This window comes from Mus caroli, unplaced genomic scaffold (assembly GCF_900094665.2).
Source record: "Mus caroli unplaced genomic scaffold, CAROLI_EIJ_v1.1 scaffold_21178_1, whole genome shotgun sequence".
NCBI classification, from domain to species: Eukaryota; Metazoa; Chordata; class Mammalia; order Rodentia; family Muridae; genus Mus; species Mus caroli.
This window is the reverse complement of record NW_018389363.1, coordinates 518-9,119: the sequence shown is the minus strand read 5'-3', so window position 1 is coordinate 9,119 and position 8,602 is coordinate 518. Positions and strand designations below refer to the sequence as shown.

General features: G+C 36.7%; 1 long non-coding RNA gene across 1 annotated transcript in view; it reads right to left on the bottom strand.

Moving 5' to 3' along the window:
• The window catches only part of LOC110288076, a 5,918-nt gene extending 1,601 nt beyond the window's left edge, over positions 1-4,317 (bottom strand). The window contains exon 1 of the long non-coding RNA XR_002377271.2: positions 4,113-4,317. This is a non-coding gene — a long non-coding RNA (uncharacterized LOC110288076). The remainder of the gene's footprint in view (positions 1-4,112) is intronic.
• Positions 4,318-8,602: the final 4,285 nt, after the last annotated feature.

Below are 8,602 nucleotides of genomic sequence, written 5' to 3'. Positions count from 1 at the left end.
AGTCCTGAAATCATATATACAAACTTCTCCCTCTGTCTAAATTATGTCCTACCTTTTCCTCTCCCAACCTATATGCTAGACAATCTAACAGCAGCAACAATGGCTTGATCTTTTTATATATACACAGATTATTCCTGCTTCCCATCAAACCTGTTCCTATCATGCTATCCTACTCAGAAGTGTTTAGCATCTCAATGATCCAAATAGACTTCAACTGTTCTGCTTACATCTTAGTATTTACTTATAGAAGTAAATAATTTTAAAGCAACTTTTAACTAATATCTTAAAATAGTTTCTACTTATGTGTGTGTGGGTTCACATAAATGCTGCAGATACACACAGTTATGAGCAGCATTTCAGCTGTCTTGATTTTCTCACTAGATACAGTGAACCCAGCCCCTCACAGCTGAGGGCATTGAAGGACTCTGTTTTACTCATCCATGCTGTTTTGTGATGCATGAAGATCTGCATAATTTCAGCACATGTCCAATGTAGCACTGTGTCTTCTGACCATATATTGTTTTTCACCGCTCTATTCCAGAATGTCTTTAGTTATAACCTTAGAGATTAATTAACTGTTCATTCTGTGTTGTATCTTCTGTCATCCTAGAGGACTAATAATTTTCATATAATTACATCTTGCTCTTTGTCTTTTTATTAATGACACTGTAACCTTCTCTTCCCATCTTTCCTCCATTTACAACCCAGCAGGCCCCATCCTTGCTTTATTTCCTAGCTGTGACACTGTTATTTGTACCATGTATTTATGCTTTGAATATACACACAGAATATGCATCTAATGTATTTGGAAAGAAAGTGTTTCTGAAATTACTAAATGGTTCATTTTACAGAGTGACTGACATATAGGATATATTCAGTGTGGGATTGTTAAATAAATTTGTGCATACCTGAGAAAGGTATAGGCAGTGCTCTTATTTTGCTGATGAGGAAAAATTAGTCTTTGAGATGTTACCAGTATGACAGTGATGGATGTGTATTTGAATCCAAAAAGAATGACAATAGAAGCCATTCTTTTCTTTATCACATTACTTTCTTTCTGTATCATCACATAAGTTAATTTTAATTCCCCAGAGGGCTATATTAANGAAAATATAAAGAATTCATAAAAATGTAAATCCNTGATACAGCATATTAAAATAANATACTATAATTNATATGAATATAAAAGTGTCATCTAATGAGATGGGTACCTATTAATATTCATTGTGCTCTCAGGTTCTTTCTTTTCTTTATTAGAACATGATATCTTATGGTTTTTGACAGCATGCCTGGATCCTGATAAGCCAAACCAGATAGATACTAGACTACAAGCATCTCAACAAATTCAATATGGATTCCCAATGGAATAAATCAGTCCATCTGAGAAACCACATCTTTGGAGGTACACACATGGAGCTGTAAGTTCACGTATATGCAAATTCTGTGAACCTTATGGATATACTTTTATTTTCATTCCTTGTTTCTAAAAATCTCCCCAAACTTTTGTGTATCAGATGGCTGGATAACCCTAACATGTGGTGTCTTAACTCTTGTTGAAAAAGAACTTCCTCATAGTTCTGGAGGCTGCAGATATCACATCAGAGTATTGTCCAAACCTTTGTAGGATTTTCTTTTTGGCCTGAAGATGGCAGGCTCCTTCCTCTGTCCTTGGGTCATCTTCTCCTTGTGACTCTAATTAATGTCTTCTGAAGGAACCAGTGAAAATGATTAATGGCCCAACTACTATTTTCATTAAACATATACTGTAAAGTAATGAAGGCTCGGAATTTTGAGGTTTGCCAGAATATATTTCCTATATATGTGGCATTGTCTTTACAAAGTCTTCTCAACCAAAAAGTAGCTGAATATATCTATAGTATGCATTCCTATAGAACCTAAATATTGAATTATAATGACTATAATTGCACGTGAAAAAATCATTGCTTGGAGATTAAAACCGGATACATCTCAACAACTTGAATGATTAAGCCTCTGGGATAAAGCTGACAAAGTAGTTCTCCAGAAGCAATAAAAGATAATTTCTTGTGTCTTGAGATAAGAATAATTAAAAGATATGGGAAAATAGGTCTAGTGAATTCCTCCTTGCTCAGGCAAGTCTAACATTTAATACAGCTTTTTAATGCTTTATGATTTACGGAATTAGGTTATCTAATGGTAAATAATGAAATTTGTTTAGCATTATCTTTGATTTGCTTATAGTTTGGTGATTCAAAATGGCACCAATCTGATAGAGGAATTGAGAAGATAAATATTATCTTTATATACATTTTCCTTTAAAAGTTATTTCCAGACATATCCATTTCATCATTCTCTATAATGAATTAGTGAAGCAAGTGGGTAATGTATTTGGTGTCCCCCATCAGTGACCTGGTTTCCAGAGTTACAAGGCTTACTGGCTATTGGTGTCACACTAGTATAAGAAAAATAATCCTCAAAATAAAACCTGTCTTCAAATGCAAAAAAAAAAGCTACATATAATTACTAGGATAATTAAATTTCAAAAGACTAATGAAATCTTATCAAGTAGTTTGGCAGAACTTTATTATAATTACTGTATGTATGTATGTATGTATGTATGTATGTATGTATGTATGTATTCCTGCTATCATCTGTGCTGCATGACAAATAGTATTTGTATTTAGAAGAGATTAAATCCAAGTGTGGTCTGATCATAAAAGAATCTTCCTGGAAAAGCAGAAACAACAGTTGTCTTCATGGAATTTTGTCTTAAATTCTATTCCATCTGCTCTGATTTGTCTCTGCTAATGCTTTTGCTTGTCAGTTTCCTTATTCCTTTGCTGTTAACAGAGCTACTTCATTCCTTTAGGTATGTAATAACAGACTTTTATTTTCTTACAATTTTTTAACTCTGTCAAATTCTCATTCATTATAGGAAATCAAGAAACAGAACACTTTGCTTTGGTGAGACTTTCATTTCTAGTGCAGAGAAATATGTCTCCACAGAGTCTGGAGTGCACGAGTCTGAGGGAAGCTGGGAAGAACAGTTTATTCTTCTACATGCCTTGATCTTTAGTGTATAGATTTCCATGTTCTTTTAGTGAGTGGTGACATATCTTTATGTTTAAATCTCAGTCACAATATACTATTATCTGGATAGTAAGAAAACTGGATTAAATATAATCTGGTAAATATTTTGACTTCATTTTTTTCTATGAAAACTCCTGATATCCACATATTGTTAGTATCCAAATCTCACACTCCAAAGCAGTCCATTCAAGGTAAAGGCTGAAACATTTAAATTATGGATAAAGAAAATTAAACTCATAATTTTTACTTCATTCATTTATACCCATGTTTTTATTCAGTGTTAAATATCTGATGACTGACACATTCTTTCTTCTACTCTTCACCTATCATTATCGAATTAGGTCTGGGTGAGGCTCAAGGTCTGATTCATTCTGGCAAAGTCACTCCAGAACTGTACACCTATGAAACGACACACACAAAATCTGCTCCCAGAATAGAGATTATTTAGCACACAAATAGAGAGGACTGAAATTCCCCTTCCAGGAGAGATAATTCCAAAGGAGAGAGGGATCATTAACCTAATCTGAACATAGGTTGGCAAATAACATCAGATTTTAACACTAGAAAAATTTTTTAGTCCTATTGGAGTATAATCTTGGCTTACACTGGGCAGCAATCTTGACCTGGTCAACATCTTTTCCAGCTGTTAATATAATTTTTGTGGTTCTATAAATATCATCTTAGATATATCTTTGGTCTCCTGCATTACACTTTTTTATTTTATATTTTAGAGATGAGGAATATGATACAGGGAACTTGACAGTGCCTCACAGAACACTGACTACTTTCCCATTCTTTTCATTGAAGTTATTGGACATGACCATCTCCAATCCAAAGTTCATCTCCCAGAGTAAATGAACATTGCAGAGTGTTTGAAGCCAACATCTTCTCCATAAAAACAAACCTTCCCTGTAATGTCTGTGAGAATCTATCAGTGATGAGCAGTGACTTTCAGTACATTTCCAACAACTACTTAGAGCTTCATTGGCACAACAAGCCCTTCACATGTTATGACATATTCTAAAGCTAGATGATCTCTTTACCTTTTCTCATGAGCTTCAAGCCATTAGTAATCTCATCTTCGTTAATGAGACTATAATTGGACATGTTGTTTTCTTTCATGGCTTGGAAGGAACTGTACTTGAGAACGGGATCCAGCTCTTCTGGTTCTAAGTTTTTCCCTAGGAACTCACAGATCTTCTTTATGGTTCCCTTTGTATCCTAAAAGAAGAAATGAGGGCAATAAACAGAGAGCACTGAGAGAAAAGATTCAAAAATGGGATCTGTGGATGGGGATGATCAAAGCCTTGTGAAAAGGGCATCATCAAATTAGAGAGCATGAATATATATTAGGCAATAAAAGAAATGGAACAAAGGCGGGAAGGACTCACACTCAACATTTATATATTGAGTGGGTTTGCGATGTGGCTCATCTCTGGTCTCTAAAAGACAAAGGTTGGGGATTCTTTTTGGGGAGGAGAAAATGAAAGAGAGAGGTTCTCATAGAACCAAGGTTAAATTTAAACTTGCATTTTAGAGGCTCATGACCTTGTATTTCAGACCCTACTAGGTCCATCTCCATAGCGCTGAGGTCACAGTTGTGTGCTGACAAAGTCACTCAGTATACTGAGTTATTTTTCTTAAGACAGGGTCTCACTATGGAGTTTTTTCTTGTGTTTTGGAATTTGCTGTGGAGTTCAGTATATGTCAAGCTCACACAGATCAGAAATCCATCTATCTGGCTTTTTCCTTCCAAGTGCTAGCATTGAAAGTATGTACAACCATACCTAACCTGCACTGGGACATTTAAAGAAACTTATAGAAATGCTACTAGACAATGATCAAGGTAAATGAAGACATGTGTACAAAATCCTCAGCAGATATTAATGTTAGTGCCAGATAATACTGTTTGCTTAGGCTAACTGAGAACAATCCAGATTTTATGACAGATTCATAGAAATGTTCTCAATATTTAATACTTGAGGGTACTTCTGAGAGAATTTGTTTAGAGTAAGCATCTCAGGTTTTGGCTTATGTGGGCATCACATTCCCAATTTTTCTGTCTCAGATCTCTGTTGCAATGATATCAGTGTATTACTACAATTAATTTAATCTTCGGATATAATCATTACAAGGTAAAACCTTAGAACATCAAAAATTGTGCTTTCAATCCTAGCCCTCCCCCTGGGGACATGAGGTTTTATTTGTTTAAAACTTTTTTAAACATATTTATCAGAGTTCTGCTTAATATTTCATACAAATGTAAACAATCATGACATTAACTGAAAAGAATTTGTTAATGGTCAGATAGAAGACTTATTGGAATGTGCAGTAGTGTGTAGCAGACAGCTAAGTAGTGATACTTTCTTCGGAAAACTGAAGTTAATGATGATAAAGTAAAAGATTCTACATATGGAAAAAAGAGTGTGATGAACCTTATTTATTTTTTAAAATTGATTTATTTTGTACAGTCTGTATTACTAAATCCGATCTACCCTATGACTGTTCCACATCACATACCTCCTCCCCACCACCATGTCTCTCCGGGGACGTTCTCCCCAACCCAACTGATTTCTAATCTCCCTGTGTCCTTCAGTCTCCCAAGTGTTAGGTGCATGATCTCTGAATGAACACTGACCAAGAAGTTCTCTACTGTATATATGTTGGGGGCCTTATATCAGCTGGTGCATGCTGTCTGTTCGGTGGTCCACTGTTTGAGAGATCTTAGGGGTCCAGATTAATCAAGACTCTTTGTCCTCCTAAAGGATCACCCTTCTCTTTAGCTTCTTTCAGCCTACTCTGATTCAAAAACAAGTGTCAGCTGCTTCTGTCCAATGGCTGGATGCAAACATCTTCTTTCATCTGCTTGCTGGCTTTTTCAGAGGACATTCATGATAGGACCATTTTTGTAAGCTATCCATAGCCTCAGATAGTGTCAGGCCTTGTGACCTCCCCTTGAGCTGGACCCCACTTTGGGTCTTTTGCTGGACCTTCTTTTCCTCAGGTTCCTCTCCATTTCCAACCCTGTCATTCTTTCAGACAGGAAGAATTATGGGTCAGAATTATGACTGTGGGATGGGCCCACTCTCCCTCATTTGATGCCCTGTCTTCCTGCTGGAGTTGGAGGTAGGGTCTATAACATCCTTGTCCCTAATGCATGGCATTTCATCTAAGGTCTCTCCTTTGAGTCCTGGGAGTCTTTAACTTCCGAGGTCTCTGTTGCATTCTTGAGGGTTCCCCCAACCGCCTATTTAAGAGGATGCCTGTTTCCATTCTTTCTGCTGGACATCAGAGTTTCAGTCCTTTTCCTTTACCCAATACTATATCAGGTTCAAATCTCTCCCCCATCCCAGTCCTCCCATACACTTTTCCTCCAAGGTTCCTCCCTCCTGCTTCCTGAGAGATAACACTACGAGGTCAGATTTATTTTTGAATAATTTCATCTTTCAGTTTTTGTCTGGTTGCACCTTTTCTTTTTATTAAGTATTATCTCCATCCCTTCAGGGAAGCAGGTAGGCTGACAGCAGATTGTTGACTTTCTCTCTGCTTTTCTAGGTCCCATGCCCAATTTGCATCTTTTTGTTGTTGTTGTTGTTGTTGTTGTTGTTGTTTTTCAAGACAGGGTTTCTCTGTGTAGCCCTGGCTGTCTTTGAACTCTGTAGACCAGGCTGGCCTCAAACTCAAAATTTCGCCTGCTTATGCCTCCCAAGTGCTGGCATTAAAGGTGTGAGCCACCACGCCTGGCTTCCAATTCTCATCTTTAGCTATGCAGCAGAAAATCTTTGGCATCATTTTCCTTCTCTAGTGGACCCAAAGATCTCTCCCTTCTTAAATTGCTCCCTCAAATCTTTGCATTATGCAAATTCATGACTCACTGGGAACTCACAAACCACTCTAGCCAGGGAAACAGGTAGGCTATTAGCAGACAGGTCTTCAGTTTGCCCTATGTGTCTCATAGTTAAACCACACAGACTCATACTTAACTCTGCAGCAGAACACCAAACTTTGGGGGGTGAATTGCTTTGTTCCAACTTCAGAATGACCGCCAAGGAAACCATGGCTCATTATGACAAAGGAAGCAATTAGGTTACACCTTCAGATCTTNATCTCTCCCTCCATTCTTCAAATTCAATCCCTAAGTATCATCCCCTCCTGTTACCAAACCTCCTGCTGTGGCCTCTTCTCAATATATGGCCCTCTTCCCTGGAGATAGTCTAAGCAGATCCTAGAGAAACATCCTGCTTTCTTCCCTCTTTAGAAGTCCCTCTGCCATGTCCAACCCATCCCATTCCTAACTCTCAGNTCTCCCAACCCATAAACTCATCTTACCTGGTAGCCCAATGTAGTTCCTACAGGCTACATAGGACCAACTCAAACTCATAATAACCAAAGTGAAACAGAAGCCAGATAACAAAACTCCCATACAATAATGACAAGACCAGATATCAGCCCCTAGAATTATTATCTTCCTAATCTAATATGCCTAAATGCCAGTATAAGATCAAATCAATAACAACCAGGGCAATATATCTTCACTAGGCTCCAGCAATCATAACACAGCAGGTCCTGAATATTTCACCATAGCTGACACACAAGAAAAAATCCTTTAAACAACTGTATGAATATGATAGTGGTCTTTTAAAAGGAAATGAATATATCCTTAAAAAAAAAGGCTATGAAACCACAAAGAAATCATGGAATGTATTGAATTAATCTGATTTACACCAGAGTAGAAATAGAATCAATNCAAAAAATCCAAATTGAAGGAAATCTCAAAATGAAAATTTTAATAACTCAAACAGGTATCATAGTGGCAATCTTCACTAACAAGTACAATATACAGAGACCTTCAGTTATTGAAGATATGATAGAAGAAATAAATATATTAAAGAAATTATTAAATATAAAATACTACTGGCACATAATATCAAGAAAACCTAGGTCACTACAATGAAAAGACCAGATCTATGAACAATAGGAATACAAGAAGAAAAGGAAACCCATGTTAAAGAAACAGAAAATATTTTCAAGAAAATCATAGAAAAATACTGTGAAGAAAGAGATGCTTATCAAAGTCTATGAAGCCTAGAGAACACCAAGTAGATCATACCAGATAAGAAAGTCTGCTGAGCACATAATAGTCAAAACATTAAATGTACAGAACAAATTATGAAAGGATGTGGAAGGGCTAGGATGGGGGAATCAAGTGGGAAAGGGGAAAGGAGAGGGGGTTGTGGAGGTGAGTACAGGGAGAGACAGGTAGAGTTATTTGAGAAGAAGAATTGAAACCCAGTACAGTGGAAACTTCCTAAAATCTATGCACATGTGAAGGTAATCAAAGTGAAATCCCAAAATAATGCCCATCTCATGTCAGGAAGATAAAAGAATGAAAAATTCCATTAGTAGGATTGGGTTACAATTAAATGAGTTGTTGGCCAAATAGACCCCATGGGAATTCCTCTCAAAAAAAAATAAAATAAAAAACCCAGACTATTGCTAAGAGTATAATTTGCTCTCTATAGTTTGACAGCAA